Raw genomic sequence first — 17,690 nt, forward strand, 5'->3', positions numbered from 1 at the left:
TGTGTGAAGAAGAGAAAACATTAAAGTAGGTGTGTGGAGAATAGAGAACATAAATGTAGATGTATAAAGAATAGGGAATATTAATGTAGATGTATGGAGAATAAGGAACATTAATGTAGGTGTGTCAAGAATAGGGAACATTAATGTAGGTGTATGAAGAATAGGGAACATTAATGTAGGTGTGTGAAGAATAGAAAACATTAATGTAGTTGTATGAAGAATAGGGAGCATTAATGTAGGTGTGTGAAGAATAGGGAACATCAAACTAGGTGTGTGAAGAATAAAGAACATTAATGTAGGTGTATGAAGATTAGGAAACATTAATGTAGGTGTGTGAAGAATATGGAACATTAAAGTAAGTGTGTGAAGAATAGAGAACATTAATGTAGGTGTGTGTAGAACAGGGAACATTAATGTAGATGTATGAAGAATAGAGAACATTAATGTAGATGTATGAAGAATAGGAAACATTAAATTAGGTGTGTGAAGAATAGAAAACATTAAAGTAGGTGTGTGAAGAATACAAAACATTAATATAGGTGTGTGAAGAATAGAGAACATTAATGTAGATGTATAAAGAATAGGGAATATTAATGTAGGTGTGTGAAAAATAAGGAACATTAATGTAGGTGTGTCAAGAATAGGGAACATTAATTTAGGTGTATGAAGAATACGGAACATTAATGTAGGTGTGTGAATAATAAGAAACATTAATGTAGGTGTGTTAAAAATAGAAAACATTATGTAGGTGTGTGAAGAACAGAAAACATTAATGTAGGTGTGTTAAGAACAGAAAACATTAATGTAGTTGTATGAAGAATAGAGAACATTAATGTAGGTGTGTGAAAAATAGGGAACATCAATGTAGGTTTGTGAAGAATAGAGAACATTAATGTAGGTGTGTGAAAAATAGGGAACATCAAAGTAGGTTTGTGAAGAATAGAAAACATTAATGTAGGTTTGTGAAAAATAAGGAACATTAATGTAGGTGTATGAAGAATAGGGAACATTAATGTAGGTGTGTGAAGAATAGAATACATCAATGTAGGGGTGTGAAGTATAGAAAACATTAATGTAGGTGTATGAAGAATAGGGAACATTAAAGGAGGTGTGTGAAAAATAGGGAACATTAAAGTAGGTTTGTGAAGAATAGAAAACATTAATATAGGTGTGTGAAGAATAGGGAACATTAATGTAGATGTATAAAGAACAGGGATCATTAATGTAGGTGTGTTGAAAAATAAGGGACATTAATGTAGGTTTGTCAAGAATAGGGAACATAAATGTAGGTGTATGAAGAATAGGGAACATTAATGTAGGTGCGTGAAGAATACGAAACATTAATGTAGATGTATGAAGAATAGGGAACATTAATGTAGGTGTGTGAATAATAAGAAATATTAATGTAGAAGTATGAAGAATATTGAACATTAATGTAGATGTATAAAGAATAGGGAACATTAATGTAGGTGTGTGAAGAATAAGGACATTAATGTTTGTCTGTGATAAATAAAAAACATTAATGTAGGTGTGTGAAGAACAAGAAAACATTAATGTAGGTGTGTGAAGAATAGAAAACATTAATGGTGGTGTGTGAATAAGAGGAAACATTAATGGAGATGTATGAAGAATAGGGAACATTAAATTAGGTGTGTGAAGAATAGAAAACATTAATGTACTGGTGTGAAGAATAGAAAATATTAATATAGGTGTGTGAAGAATAGGGAACATTAATGTAGATGTATGAAGAATAGGGAACATTAATGTAGGTGTGTGAAGAATAGAAAACATTAATGTAGGTGTGTGAAGAATAGGGAACATTAATGTAGATGTATGAAGAATAGGGAACATTAATGTAGGTGTATGAAGAATAGAAAACATTAATGTAGGTGTGTGAAGAATAAGGAACATTAATGTAGATGTATGAAGAATAGGGAACATTAAATTATGTGTGTGAAGAATAGAAAACATTAATGTAGGTGTGTGAAGAATAGAATACATTAATGTAAGTGTATGAAGAATAGGGAACATTAAAGTAGGTGTGTGAAAAATAGGTAACTTTAAAGTAGGTGTGTGAAGAATAGAAAACTTTATGTAGATGTATGAAGATTAGGGAACATTAATGTAGGTGTGTGAAAAGTAGAAAACATTAGTGTAGGTGTGTGAAGAACAGAAAACATTAATATATGTGTGTGAAGAATAGAAAACATTAATGTAGATGTATGGAGAATAGGGAACATTAATGTAGGTGTGTGACCAATAGAGAATATTAATATAGGTGTATGAAGAATAGGGAACATTAAAGTAGGTGTGTGAAGAATAGAAAACATTAATATAGGTGTGTGAAGAATAGGGAACATTAATGTAGATGTATAAAGAATAGGGAACATTAATGTAGGTGTGTGAAGAATAAGGAAGATTAATGTAGGTGTGTCAAGAATAGGGAACATTAATGTAGGTGTGTGAAGAATAGGGAACATTATTGTAGATGTATGAAGAATAGGGAACATTAATTTAGATGTATGAAGAATAGGGAACATTAATGTAGGTGTGTGAAGAATAAGGACATTAATGTAGGTGTGTGAAAAATAGAAAACATTAATGTTGTTTGTGTGAAGAACAGAAAACATTAATGTAGGTGTGTGAAGAATAGAAAACATTAATGTAGGTGTGTGAAGAATAGAAAACATTAATGTAGGTGTGTGAAGACTAGAAAACATTAATGTATGTGTTTGAAGAATAAGGAACATTAATGTAGGTGTGTGAAAAATAGAAAACATTAATGTAGGTGTGTGAAGAATAGAAAACATTAATGAAGGTGTGTGAAAAGTAGTAAATATTAATATAGGTGTGTTAAGAATAGAAAAAATTAATGTAGGTGTGTGAAGAATAGGGAACATCAAAGTAGGTGTGTGAAGTATAGGGAACATTAATGTATGTGTATGAAGAATAGGAAACATTTATGTAGATGTGTGAAGAATATGGAACATTAAAGTAGGTGTGTGAAAAATAGGGAACATTAAAGTAGGTGTGTGAAGAGTAGAGAACATTAATGTAGGTGTGTGTAGAATAGGGAACATTAATGTAGATGTATGAAGAATAGAGAACATTAATGTAGGTGTGTGAAGAATAAGGAACATTAATGTAGGTGTATGAAGAATAGAAAACATTAATGTAGGTGTGTGAAGACTAGAAAACATTAATGTAGGTGTGTGAAGAATAAGGAACATTAATGTAGGTGTGTGAAAAATAGAAAACTTTAATGAAGGTGTGTGAAAAGTAGAAAATATTAATATAGGTGTGTTAAGAATAGAAAAAAATTAATGTAGGTGTGTGAAAAATAGGGAACATTAATGTAGGTGTGTGAAAAATAGAAAACATTAATGTAGGTGTGTGACGAATAGAGAACATTAATGTAGGTGTTTGAAGAATAGGGAACATTAAATTAGGTGTGTGAAGAATAGAAAACATTAATGTAGGTGTGTGAAAAAAGAAAACATTAATGTAGGTGTATGAAGAATAGTGAACATTAAAGTAAGTGTGTGAAAACTAGGGAACATTAAAGTAGGTGTGTGAAGAATAGAAAAATTTAATATAGGTGTGTGAAATATAGGAAACATTAATGTAGGTGTGTGAAGAATAAGGAACATTAATGTAGGTGTATCAAGAATAGGGAACATTAATGTAGGTGTATGAAGAATAGGTGCTCATACATGATGAAGTAAATAAAGTATTAACAGCCTTCGTTAGGGTTCATAATTAATAATTCGGGGTTCAATTATTCGTTGTAAACACAACACTAATAACTTGTAGTATAGGCTCTCGGTAAAAAAACAACAAACGTTAACAGACGAACCATACAAACAACAACGAATTATTTATTATTATTTTTTTATCCTAGTTAGCACGTACACACACCAGTGTAGGTTATTACGACTTTTATTTTTCTATTCTAGTTTCACGCCAGGAGATTTAAGCCCAGGGATTATTGTTGGATCGGCAGCGTTCAATCTTCTCTTTATAAGTGGTGTTTGTATTTCTTCTTTACCAAAAGGGAAAACTCGCAAAATAAGAGCAATCAATGTGAGACACATTATTCTCTTGTTTTTTTCCTTTCATGTTGTTTATTTATATTATTTTGCTACTTTAGGCTTAGGTGAATGAAGTTTATTATCGTATAATATACATATATAAATGAAACAATATAAAATGATTTTAAAATATTTAAAAAACTCTTTATTTGTTATTGTTAATTTAAAAGAAATAAATAAAACCATAAACACATAAAAATACTGGTTTCATATCAATCAGAATAGTACAGTTTCTACAGTAAAGCTTTCTCGAATCAGGCCTATTTAACAGTGTTTTTTTCGACCCTGAAGCTTTATATAAACGCCGTATGTACGACATTTCCGCGGTGACTTTCACAGAGTAAAAGCGAGTATCTGTTCTTTCTCTGAAAAGTATTTGCTTGTTCCTCTCAAAAGCCCTAATTCGGGCCTAACTGTCAGTGAAAATGTGCAACTACAACAGACGATTATGGTTAGGTCTACAACTACATCGTTCAGCACCAGCTGTGACCATTAACCTACCCCGTCAAGAAGAGCCTACATATAATCATGACTGCTTTCTCTCACTGGTCTCTTGATAACTTCTTACAGCAAGGCCTGGCATGGTTACGCGGTTAAGGCATTCGAGTAGCAATCTGAGGATCGCATGTTCGATTCCCCGTCACTCCAAACATGCTCGTCCTTTCAGTCGTGGGGGGATTATAACGTGATGGTCAATCCTACTATTCGTTGGTAAAAGAGTAGCCCAGGAGTTGGCGGTGGATGGTGATGACTAGCTGCATTTCCTCTAAAGCGCCCTTCATGGCCAGGTGGTTAAGAAACTCGATTCGTATTCTGAGGGTCGCGGGTTCCAATCCCCGTCACACTAAAGATGCTCGCACTTTTAGCCTTGGGGGCGTTATAATGTGATGTTCAACCCAACTATACGTTGGTAAAATAGTAGCCCAACAGTTGGCGGTGGGTGGTGATGACTAGCTGCTTTCCCTCTAGTTTTACACTGCTAAATTAGGGACGGCTTGCGCTGATGGCCCTCGTTGTAACTTTGCGCGAAATTCAAAAACAAATAATTATACAATGTTTCAGTTGTCAACGGTACTGTCACGCTACGTTGAATGTGGAGGTAACCACCTTACAAGTTACCGTACAGAGGAAAATAGTACACCTTTGTATTGTAACTGTAACCAACACCACACAACGAACTACAAAGATTATCAAAGATATAAAAAAACGTAAAAATTTTGAACATAAATAACAATAATACACAACAAATCACAGTAGGAACACATCCACAACAACAAATGCTACTTCCCACAGCAGCCATGAACAAGACAATCACAATAATCAACGTTAATGTAAACAACAACCAGAACAGAAATCCGCAAATAATACAGAACATGCTAATACCCAACAAACAGAACGACAGAAAGAAACAGTATATGAAACTCACAGTATCAACAACACAAAATCTCAATCATCAGATAATAGCCCGACAGTAAGGGCTATTCAAAAAACAAACACACGTTTTTAAAGATTTCATTACACAATCCAGAGGACCAACAATACTGTATGACACTACTTATAAACATAGAAATATTCCACATTACGCCAATACTACCATTTATAGTACAAATGTTCGTGTGCATTACTAGCATAAACATTCACTATGCAACACATTAACATCCAAGGTAGTCTTGCTTCCAAGAGGTACGAGATTGAAGCTCTTATAATAGAAACCAATCCTGATATTGTAATAATTAATGAAACTGTGTATTAAACACAAAATTCACTTAAATCTCCGTGATACAACACCTTATGAGTAGAGAGAATAAACATAAATGAGCCCAATAGGGGCATAACATTATTATTCAAAATAGTAACGAAAATATTACCATAGAGCAGTGGTTCTTAACCTTTTTCAGTGTTTGCACCCCTTTCAAATCAGTAATCATTTCTCGCACCCCCTGGAAACTTAAATATAAAAGTATAAAACATACTCTTATGTAAAAATATAGATTTGCTTTAATTATTCATGGGCATCCTCGCACCCCTTGGGAATCATCTTCGCACCCCCTAGGGGTGCGGGCACCCCTGGTTAAGAACCCCTGCCATAGAGGGTAGTGTAATATATAAAAATAGCTGGTATTTACTAGTCTCCATTCAAAATACTGGATATTCAATTTCTGTATAAATTAATAGATTATGACAAACAATCAATAACAATAATATGTGATCTTGATAGTAAACATGAGAACTTTGGCCAAAATGCAACAACACCAAATGGAAAAAGATTGAAACTTTTTACACGATTCTGGTTGTGTGTTGTTAAATGAGAACAACTCTTATTCATGCCAGTGATGGAACTGATTTAAAACCCTATAACCCGAGCGCTTTCGAAAGCTGGGTCTATCTTCTACAGGGGCAAATTGGTAATAAACCTACGACTGAAAGTGCGAGGTATGTTCAGCCTTAATTTTGTGTCTCGAACCTTGAACCCACCCGGCTAATGAATAAGTAGGATTCACCTAGTCTGTTTTTTTTTAATAATTTTGAAATTGCTAATTCTTAAATTTTCTTACGTCATGTCTTATAGTTTGTGTACCAATGTTACAGCGGCGAGTTTAAGAGCTTATGATACTTGAAATCAAGGTTCGATCCCTGCAGCGAGCACTTAACTGCTTAACAGGTAACAGACAAGCATTAAAAAAAAGGTGTTTTCGAAAATTTCTAAAAAGCCTTATTTCTTTGTCTTAGTGATATTCACGATTTACAGTCTCCCAGGACTTCTCTCTATATATTCATATATATGTGTTTAAAAAATTCGAAATACTCAATTTTGTTGATTTTTAAAGCTAACCTGTAAGATAAACTTTCAGAAGGATCATTGTAATAAGTTAACTTCAGGTCAGAGAAAGCTGACTACTTAGATCAGAAATAAGAATAAAACCTGTATTGTTGTCTTAATAATAAAGGTTAGAAAAAAAAAAGAAAGGTTTACTCCCCATATAATAGTAATAATAACAATAAAAACTTATTTCTGCCAACGTTTTGCCTCTATGGCTTCATTAGGGCTAGTTGGATAATGCCTAAGTCCCTCCAGTATTCACTATAAGTTCTGAGAAATAACAGAAGTAAGAGCGCATTATTTCACCAGTTGGGCATTCTCGCTGTTAACGATATTTTCGACCATAAACCTAATAATATCTCATGAGGTTCGACCAGCTTAGGAGAATTAGTTTAGTCCTATATCATTTTCCTTACGGGGAAGGGAAGACGTAAACATTGGTTGATATTAAAATCTTAATGGCGAAAAGGACACTGGAAAATAGCCCATGGAACTGTTATAACAACTTGGTTAATCCTTAAACGCTTATAACGCTAAAAATTGGCTGAATTCTCAAAGGTACAATGTTTTCAAAAGCAATGCAGATCTATATTTAAAATGGCTTTCACTTTTGACGATTTTAAACTAAAATTATTACAAACACTCCTAAGAGTTTCTTATAGTCCACTTTTGGACTTTGAGGACAATTTGTTTATGCTTTTTGGTTTGAATTTCACTCAAGGCTACTTGAGAGTTATCTGCGCTAACTGTCCCTAACTTAGCATTGAGAGACTGGAGAGAAGACTGATAGTCAACGCTGTCCACCACTAACTCTTGAGCTACTCTTTCCAATGAACAGGGAGATTGCCCCTTGAATTATAACGCCCTCACAGCTGAAAGGGCAAACGTATTCTGTGACGGGGATTCGAACCACAGATTGCGAATCTAGAGCCATAACCACCAGGTAATGTCAGACCCCCTCTTAGAACAAACACAGTGCGATTTATCCATCATTTCCACTATCATTTCGAGCCTAGGGGCTTGCATGACATAGTCTCTATGTAGGATTCTTATTTTTACCTTTTGTTAAAGGATTTTTGAAACCGCATTCGTTTCTTAGTGTGTTCCCCAACATTTGGTTTCTGATAATTCGGGTCACTAGTGACATCTGTAGGATTTATTTTTTACAGATTTTTGCGACTACGTCATTTTTCAACTTGTTCTCTTGCATCTGGTTGTTAATAATTTTGGTTGCTGTGTCTCCAGATGAAGTCGAAATATGGGAAGCTTTGGTGACGCTTCTGTTCTTTTCTGGACTGGTAATTTTGTCCTTTGTTGTTGACAAAGGGTATTTTGCAGAAAAAAGTAAAGCCCAAAATAAACAGATCGAATTACAGTCTGTGAGCGGTAAGCATAAGCAGAAGGAACTGGAAAATAAAATCGAGTGTTTTTTAACTTTCTCCATTCATTTTATTGTTTAACAATGTCTTACGTTAGTAATTAATAAATAAAATAGAAAAAGGTTTCCAGTGGGTGTAATAGTTAATGTCTAGATTGAAAGGAAGGACGCTACACTCCTGTTAAAAATAAAAACCTTTAGGGAGCTAAACTTCACTGACTGATAGCCTCAGTGAAATCTCGTGTGTGTCTAACTGATTCTTTTTACGCCAAATGTTATCTTCATTAATCATTATTAAGTTGGATTTCAGTTTTCTTTTAATGTTTATTTCATGCAAAGTAATAGTTAAATCTTAATTTCGATCTAATTAGTAATTGATTAATGAGCTAATTAAATTCATTGTACACATGTTTTTGTTTTTTTATATTTTCCAAGTTACATACAATTCTGGCACTGTTTTCGTTAAGCTTATTTATAAAGTTCCCCATGTTACATAGTTACAATCTGGATACGGGTCGCGTTAAGCCAATTTATAAAGTTCCCCGTGATACGTAGTTACAATTCAAGCATTAGTTTAATTACACCTATCTTCGCAAAAGTTCGAAATATCGTAGATTTTAAAATACAAAAAATATTCGGAATATTTAATCTCACCCTGTTTTAAGTCGTACACGACATGAAATCATCTTTATTTCAGTAATTTATTTCTGAAAATCCACACATATAATGTTCATATTAATTTAATTCCACAGATCGATTGGGAGAAGATAATATTCCTGGAAACATACTAGACAAAGAATACATATCCAGTTTCATTAAGGTAAATTTTCACCGGTTTCCTTTAGCATAAAGATTGTATAATTCTTTATTTATGTTGTTGTTCTGATTGGTTACAGTGATAATTTAGTTTCAGTTTCTTTTTTTTATATTTAAATATAATGCTCTTTCTGTAGCTGTGTGGATTTTGTGATATTGTGTGTGTTGGCTAAATGAATTAATGTTCTGTTTCTGTCCAAAGGATGTAATGAAATATCCTGACTTGAGTGACGAAGAGATTGTTTGTTTAATTGCAACTCGACTTGCAGAGCAACAGGAACATAGCCGACTGTGGTATCGTATTAGAGCTGTCAGAAATATTACAGGAGGAAAGAAACCAAAACCTTATCTCAATCGCAAGTTACAAAAAGTCAGTAACGTATTGAGTTAAGAAATGATCTAATGGCTCACTTTGAATTTTTGATCGCATTAGACGGATCTATGAGTCGGATCAGAGTGTTTTCAAATAGTTATTGTTTGTTATTAACACAAAGGGGCATCTTTGCTCTGCCCACCACAGAAATCGAAACCTCGTTTCTAGCAGCATAAATCCGCAGACGTGCCGCTGTGCCACTGGGGAGCTTTTCAAACAGTAGAAGAAAACTGTGTGAATTCAGTAGAAATATAAAAAATATATAAATTGAAAACAAAAAGAAAAACAACAACTTAAATCCAACTGTTGAAATAAAAACTATACTGAAAGACACAATGAAAATCTAAATTATATTTTGCAAAGTTTCATACTAAACACACGATAAGTAGAACGTGTAAAAGTTGTTAGAATACAGTTTGTTGAAAACCAACCCTGGTTTTGTGGTAACTGGTGTTAAATAACTTGTTAAAAATATCAGTATTAACTATGGATACCAATAATTATCACCTTTAGTTTACATTTTATTCTACAAATTTAGTTTACATTGGTATATTACCCTGACCACATGGGTTTAGTTTGCATTGTTATTTTACCATAATCCCATGTGTTTAGTTTACATTGCTGTATTACCCTGACCCCCTGTGTTTAGTTCACATTGTTATATTACCCTAACCCCATATGTTTAGTTTACTTTGTTATATTAACCTGACCCCCTGTGTTTAGTTTGCATTGTTATATTACCCTGGTCCCTTGTGTTTAGTTTACATTATATTACCCTGACCCCCTGTGTTTAGATTACTAATTACATTGTTAAATTAACCTGTCCCCATTATCCTGATCCCATGTGTTTAGTTTACATTGTATTATCTTGATCCCCTGTTTAGTTTACATTGTTATATTAACCTGAAACCATGTGTTTAGTTTACGTTATTATAATTGCATTGTTGTTTGTATATTAAAATATGTTTGTGTTTAAGAAAGAAAACTGTATCAATCTTGTTGGTAAATATCGTAACTCTGATATATCTATACATTTAACTTCTAAACTAAAATTTAACTCGTCCGAGATAAATTATAGCACGTAACAGCAGCAGTCACGTTTCAGTCGGCTGCTGCTGTTGCATGGACTATAATATTACAGTGGGAAGCACGTGTTATATTTTGATAAATGAAAAAGTGCAAGATATATATCATATCTTGTTGATATTTAACATCTTTAATACACATTATTAAAATTTTATTTCAAGCGTAATAACTGGAATGCCAAGTGAATATACATTGAACATTTGGTTGAATAAAAGGAATGAATAGTGACATTAAACCGAAGTTTAAGATAGACAATAATGACATATTTAGGCCTAATCACTGTGGAAACAAGAAGTCAAATGCTATATATTTTACCGCATTTATTAGGCCTAATTACGATTTCACTAGTTTAGGCGTTTTACGCTTTAAAAATGCAACACCACTAAAAATTGTTTTGTTAAAAAAAGTTTGTTTGTTTGTTTTGGAATTTCGCACAAAGCTACTCGAGGGCTATCTGTGCTAGCCGTCTCTAATTTAGCAGTGTAAGACTAGAGGGAAGGCAGCTAGTCATCACCACCCACCGCCAACTCTAGGGCTACTCTTTTACCAACGAAAAGTGGGATTGACCGTAACATTATACGCCCCCACGGCTGGGAGGGCGAGCATGTTTAGCGCGACGCGGGCAAAAACAAAAACAAAAAAAAACAAAAAACAGTACAATAAGTGTTCGAGTTCTCAAGAAATAAATCAATAACATTCATCCATAGCTTGATTTTGGTTTAAATTAAATATTTGTTTGTTCTCATAGGTGTATCAAACAATCTTAGATAAAAAACGGAAAACATACAATGATCACGATGTCGCCGTTGTAGAGTTTTGTGCTGCCAACTGCGCTTGTATGGAGAATGTGGGACACGTAGCTGTCAGGGTTCATCGTCGTGGTTCAATATCATGCGGGTAAGGGTAGTTAGTGAGCGCCCAATCCTGTTTGGTGCAGGAAAGAGTAGATAATTACCAATAGTCTGTCCGTCTGTGTGTTTAAATGGGAACTATCAGACCCTACATAAGTATCACATTTTATTAGGTTTGTGATAATGAAAATTGTTTAACTACTTTATAATTCGTTAATGTTATTGGTTTCTTAGTTTTCGTTATAAGTAAACCATTAAAAATTAAACATATTTACGTTATTGAAATTATATTATTTACTCTACGATACAGTAGTTTTAAAAAAGTGGTTTATTAGGAGTAATTAAATGTTTTATACATATTTATAGCACTCAACGCCTGTATTTTTATTCTTAGACTGTTAGAGTAATATTTATTTTCAAAATAATTTCATCGCTCAAATAATGTTTTTTTATCTTTAAAAATGTGCTAAAGTTTATTTTAAATATTGCGAACTTTATTTTCATTCAAATGTTGTGGGAATTCTTTAACTTCTGTTTAAGGATTTGCCTTTAATACTTTATAATTGTGTTCAATAATTGATGTCGGTTATCAAATTAACTTTTGTGTTTCTGTTTTAAAGAATCCAAACACTAGACGACAGTGCAATTGCTGGAGAGGATTATGTGCCATTGGAAACGACATTAACGTTTGAGCCGAATGAAACAGAAAAGGAAATATTGGTAGAAATCGTCAACGACAGCCAATGGGAACCTAACGAATCATTCTTCTTAAAATTAATTGTCAGTGAAGACGATCGAAGACGAGTTACTCTCGGGAGGCTTTGTACTATGGAGATTACCATCATAAATGATGATGGTAATCAGTTATCCTTTGTGAGTTAATTTATGCAATTACGAAATATCAGTGGTCCAAACATCTCTTATTATTATCACGTTTATTTTAACACTAAAATTACAATACTAATGTTTTCACTAAGGTCGCAGGTTAACCACTCTTTAGTACTGACCAACATCAGAAACATTTGAGAGAATGATAAACATTAGTTTGTTTATTTCATTTTAGATAGTAAGGACAGAAAATAGGGTATCGGTAATCTGTCTTCAACATGGATCAAAATCAGGATATTAGCTTTGTAACACTGTAAACTTCCCACTGACTCACTGGAGGAAATGAACAACACTGAACAAGGACATTATATAGTAGATAAACAGTTGGTTTGACTGGTCATTTGGCAGATAAAGAGTGAGTTTCATTATTACCTTGGTAAATAACCAGTTTCACTGTTCTTTTGGTAGATAAACAACTGCTTCCCTGTTCATTTGGTACGTAAAGAGTCAGTTCCACTGTTCACTAATAGATAAACAGTTGGTTGTATTGGTGGATAAACATCCTGTTGCACTGTTTATTTGGTAAATGAACAGCCAGCTTCAGTGATAGATAAATAGCTGATTTCATTGGTAAATAAAAGTCGCAATTTAAAGAATAATTACACATACCGAACAAGTTTTTCTCGATTATTACACATCGAATCATATATTAAATGTTTTTGCATACAGTATTGGGTCCTTGTTCGTTTGTTTTGAATTTCGCGCAAAGCTACACGAGGGCTATATGCGCTAGCCGTCTCTAATTTGGCAATGTAAGAAAGCAAGTTATGACCACCCACCGTCAATTCTTGGGGTACTCTTTTAACAACGAATAGTAGGATTGACCATCACTTGTAATGTCCTCACAGCTAAAAGGACGAGAGTGTAATGGCGACTCGAGCTAGAGACCCTCATATTACGTATCGAGCGCCTTAACCACCTGGCCATACTGGACCTCACGTCCTTGAAATAAAAATAAAACACTAAATTCGAACATCTCAAAAATATTGTTTCAGACCTCCACCTCACCAGTTATACAATAAGTTACTCTTTTACCAAAATCGCTCGTGGCTTGGTGGCTAAGACCTTCATTCTCCAATCTGTGGATTTCGCTGGAAATACTAGCCTTTTCAAACCGCGGAGTCGTTCTAATGCCATAGTAAATTCCAGTGTTTATTGGTAAAGAGTAGCTCAAAAGTTCGCGTTGGATGTTTTCTCTAGTGCATCACTTCCCTACTTCAAATAACCCTTGAGCAGCTTTGCGCGAAATTCAACAAACATTTTTACAACACCAACATTTCATTAATTTTCCGATGAACATTTCAGAAGGTTACGTGGGTTTGGGATTGTCAGAAAGAAAAAAAAAGATACTGTCATCCTCTCGAGTCAACGGAGTTTATGAGTATTACAAATTTTGTTTTAAGCCACGTTTTCCATCTTCAGATATTTAATTATTAGCTACTGATTTGATTACGACATCTGACTTTATCTTTGCAGAACCTGGAGTTTTGCAGTTTAAACATTATCATCTACTAATTAAGGAAAATGTCGGAAAAGCTTTCATTCCTGTAATAAGAACACAAGGTGTCGATGGAACTGTAGCCACTAGGTGGCGCAGTATTGACGGAACTGCTTTGAACGGACGGGATTATGTGGGTGGAGAAAACGAACTTCAGTTTGGAAATGGTGAAGTAGAGAAATACATCGAGATTCCTATAGTAGATAACCTTAGTCCTGAGAAAGATAAAAACTTTGAAGTAGAGCTTTTTGAACCGAAAGAGGGCGCTACGATTGCTAAAATCAACCGAGTGACCGTCACAACCACCAAGGATGATGGTAATTTAAACTGTCCATTATGTCATTAATGATAACAACCATTAGAAACTTTGAATAGTATTTCTGACGAGAACTTTCCAAGCTGACGACTCTTTGGTTATTCTGAGGTTTTACAGACTATTCCAAATTACTATAACCATGTATATTCTTCCTAAGTTTAGCAGGTCATTAGTTATGTCAACGAAGCTATGAAAACCTTAATAGTTTACTGCTGTGCCTAACCACGTTCTTAAGAGTGTTAACACAATATAAAAATGAAGAGTTATTAGCATATGTGCACGTGCAGTGGCCGTTCCACAGAGCTTATGTATGTATGACCAAGCTTTTGTGTTATCAGTCCCTTGGGTTATTAATTATACCTAAGTGAATAGATAGTAAAGACCCCGGAGCACTCGGGCGCCATTTTTTTTTTGGGGGGGTCGCAAAGGAAATACTTAACCAAATTGGATGCAACATAGTCTAAGCTTACTAAATAGCATATCTTCTGCTCAAAGAAATTTCAAATAATTTGATTTAGTATTTATTTTTTTTCAGGTTACGGGGCTTCTACAGTTTGTTGTTAGGTGCTGTTTTGAAAAAGAAATAATTATTTTGCCTTAGAATTTCTTTGCTGTTAATCAAAAAATTCAGTTTCATATATTCAGTAAATTTTTAATTTGGTTTATTTTGAAATTTTATTTTACCGATGGTAGTAGTTGTTAGTGTAAAACACCACATAAATAGACAAATATTTATCAGTGACGTAATAAATTATCTCTTAAAATGACGTCAGGTCAGGCTAGGTAGCAATATTTCTACTTACAATATTTTTATTAGAAATTAAGTTATGTCTATTGAATATAGTTTCTTGTCAGTATATATTAAATAAGCTTGTTCATATAATTGAACATAAGTGCGATGTTTGAATATAATAAATTTAACATTAATAAATAAGGTTTTCAGGTAACGAAGTATATAGTCCCAGCCTTCTTTAATCTTTAAATCCAACAAGGCTTACCACATGTGTGTGTTTCCTTATAGCAAAGCCACATTGAGCTATCTGCTGAGTCCACCTAAGGGAATCGAATCACTGATAGCATTGTAAATCCGTAGACTTACTGCTGTACCACATGTTCTGTCACAGAAGAAAATTTTCATAACTTTCAGATAGATACAATGTAAAATGAAAACATTCTCAAGAATGAGAAAACATCCAAATAAATTATAAAATTAATTCCAAGATCTGTGGTTTGCTTGTAAATCTTCTGAATTTTAAGTTAGATTTCTTTACTCTTTCAGGATTTAAGTCTTGTTACCTTCCCACGGAGCTGTAAATTATTTTTCAAGCCACCTTATTCACTATATGATGTTTAAACTTCACCTGTAACTGCATTCAAATCTGAGTTCATTAGCAATTGTTAAAGATTATGTCATGTGAGATCACCAAATAATGTCAATGAAAGACAAGGAAAGTTACTTAAGAAACAAGACATGTATAAATGTAGTCTAGAGGGAGGGAATGTTTTAAAATATTATAAGTTTTGTTATAAGCGAGATTCCTCGGAGATGCACAGAAATATGAGTTTGAACATTAATTACACTAAATAGGTGTCACAAAATGGCAATCCTAAAATGTTTTTGAACTAAAAATAGTTGAGATAGAGTAAAAATATTTTTAATTGAGTATTTAAGCTTGATATGTAGGTGCGCATTCAACATCTGAAAGATGCTCATAGGTCGTGATAGGGCTAGAAATGGAGCTGGGAGATCGTCTCCTCTTGAATTAGTAAAAGTGAAATGATAAGTGAAGCAGGTAATTTAGAATTGTAGGATATTGCACTCGAACTTTCCATTGACTTAACATACTGTTCAGTGCAGAAATCTCTTTCTCTGTTGCAGCAGTCAGATAGTTTTTTAAAGCACAATGAAGTCCAGTCAGCCAACCGAAAATGTGTAATAAGTGAAAACACTAATCATAAGGTACACTCATAGCCAAGTCCTTCCTTTGCTGTTCGAACCATTCTAGTCTCTTACACAAAAAAGGTACAAAACGTTTGGTCGTCCTATTAGTGTAATGCTTTATACTTAACTATCGAATACAGGTGAGCCTAAATATACTGAGAAGTATACAATGTCAGTTTTACTGATAACTTCCTTAGTTCCCATGGTTCAAGCTCTAAATATCACATTAACTGATGTTGGATATTCCCACTTCACTTCAGGGTAAGAATTAACATTAAATTCCGGCTTTTAAAACTGGTTACTGTTGGCTCAAACCTACAATTATTCCTTCCTTTTATCTTATATACCTTTTGTCAGTGTATGTTAAAATGTCAGCATATCAACCACTCTCTGTCCATATGTGTGTGTGTGTATTCAAATAAGATTCAGAAATAGTCTTGTAAATTTGACATATATTTTTTTACATTTTTATAAAGGTCAGATCTCTGATAGATCGTTTGCACTCGCTCATGAATGTTAACATGAATTACCTTAACTTACAATCTCATACTTGGGTGGAGCACATAACAAACTCTGTGAAAACTAATGGTGGTGATTCAGAAAACGTTACATCTTTGGATTACTGCATGCATTACCTGACATTTCTCTGGAAGGCTTGTATACTAGATCTCTCTTTCTGTTTGGGTTATTTTTTTAATCACGAAACATGTCTTAAAACAACAATGACCACAAAAAACACATGCATCTGGTGCTTGCGCAATCTTCCACCCGTGGTTTCAGAACTGCTACTCTAGAAAGTTCATACACTATAAAAAAGCCAAATTAAACTAACCTTCTAACTATGGCCAGTGCAAGGATCGGACCCAGAATTTTACCTATATAAGCCTCCAGCTTTACCACTGAGACAACCAGTGGAGAATACACTACGAAATAAAATTAAATATATTCTTTCCAGGAGAGAGCAGCTCTTTCAAAGTAAGACTCACAGAAGGACTAGTATCAGGCATCTTGCTACTGAAATTTCACCCTTTTCAACGGTACACATACAAATACACAACATATTACCACTACTAGTGAGCTTTCACTTTAGCGGGTATGTTAGTATTTTGCAACAAAATGCTTACGTTTAGCAAACCGCGGATTCTCGTCGTTTGTTTCTAATATACGATTTTAATTTATTAGAAGCTTGTTTCATATTTAAATCGTTGAATATACAACATCTGTATTTACCCCCACCCTGCTCAGTAGTTCAAAAACCATGGACAGCGGCATGTGACCCCAGAACCTTTGCCATAAATACAAATTTACCAGTGTTGTACCATCACTAACCATATAACTAATCCTATATTTACCAGTGTTGTACCATTACTAACCATTTAACTAATCCTATATTTGTCAGTGTTGTACCATCACTAACCATTTAACTAATCCTATATTTGTCAGTGTTGTACCATCACTAACCATTTAACTAATCCTACATTTATCAGTGTTGTACTATTACTGTTTGTTTGTTTGTTTTTGGAATTTCGCACAAAGCTACTCGAGGGCTATCTGTGCTCGCTGTCCCTAATTTAGCAGCGTAAGACTAGAGGGAAGGCAGCTAGTCATCACCACCCACCGCCAACTCTTG

At 33.9% G+C, this 17,690-nt stretch overlaps 1 pseudogene; it reads left to right on the forward strand.

Moving 5' to 3' along the window:
- Window positions 1-17,690, forward strand: part of LOC143245551 (sodium/calcium exchanger 3-like) — a 58,463-nt pseudogene that overhangs the window by 38,768 nt on the left and 2,005 nt on the right.

The sequence above is a fragment of the Tachypleus tridentatus genome, chromosome 2 (genome assembly GCF_004210375.1).
Source record: "Tachypleus tridentatus isolate NWPU-2018 chromosome 2, ASM421037v1, whole genome shotgun sequence".
In the NCBI taxonomy this organism is placed as follows: Eukaryota; Metazoa; Arthropoda; class Merostomata; order Xiphosura; family Limulidae; genus Tachypleus; species Tachypleus tridentatus.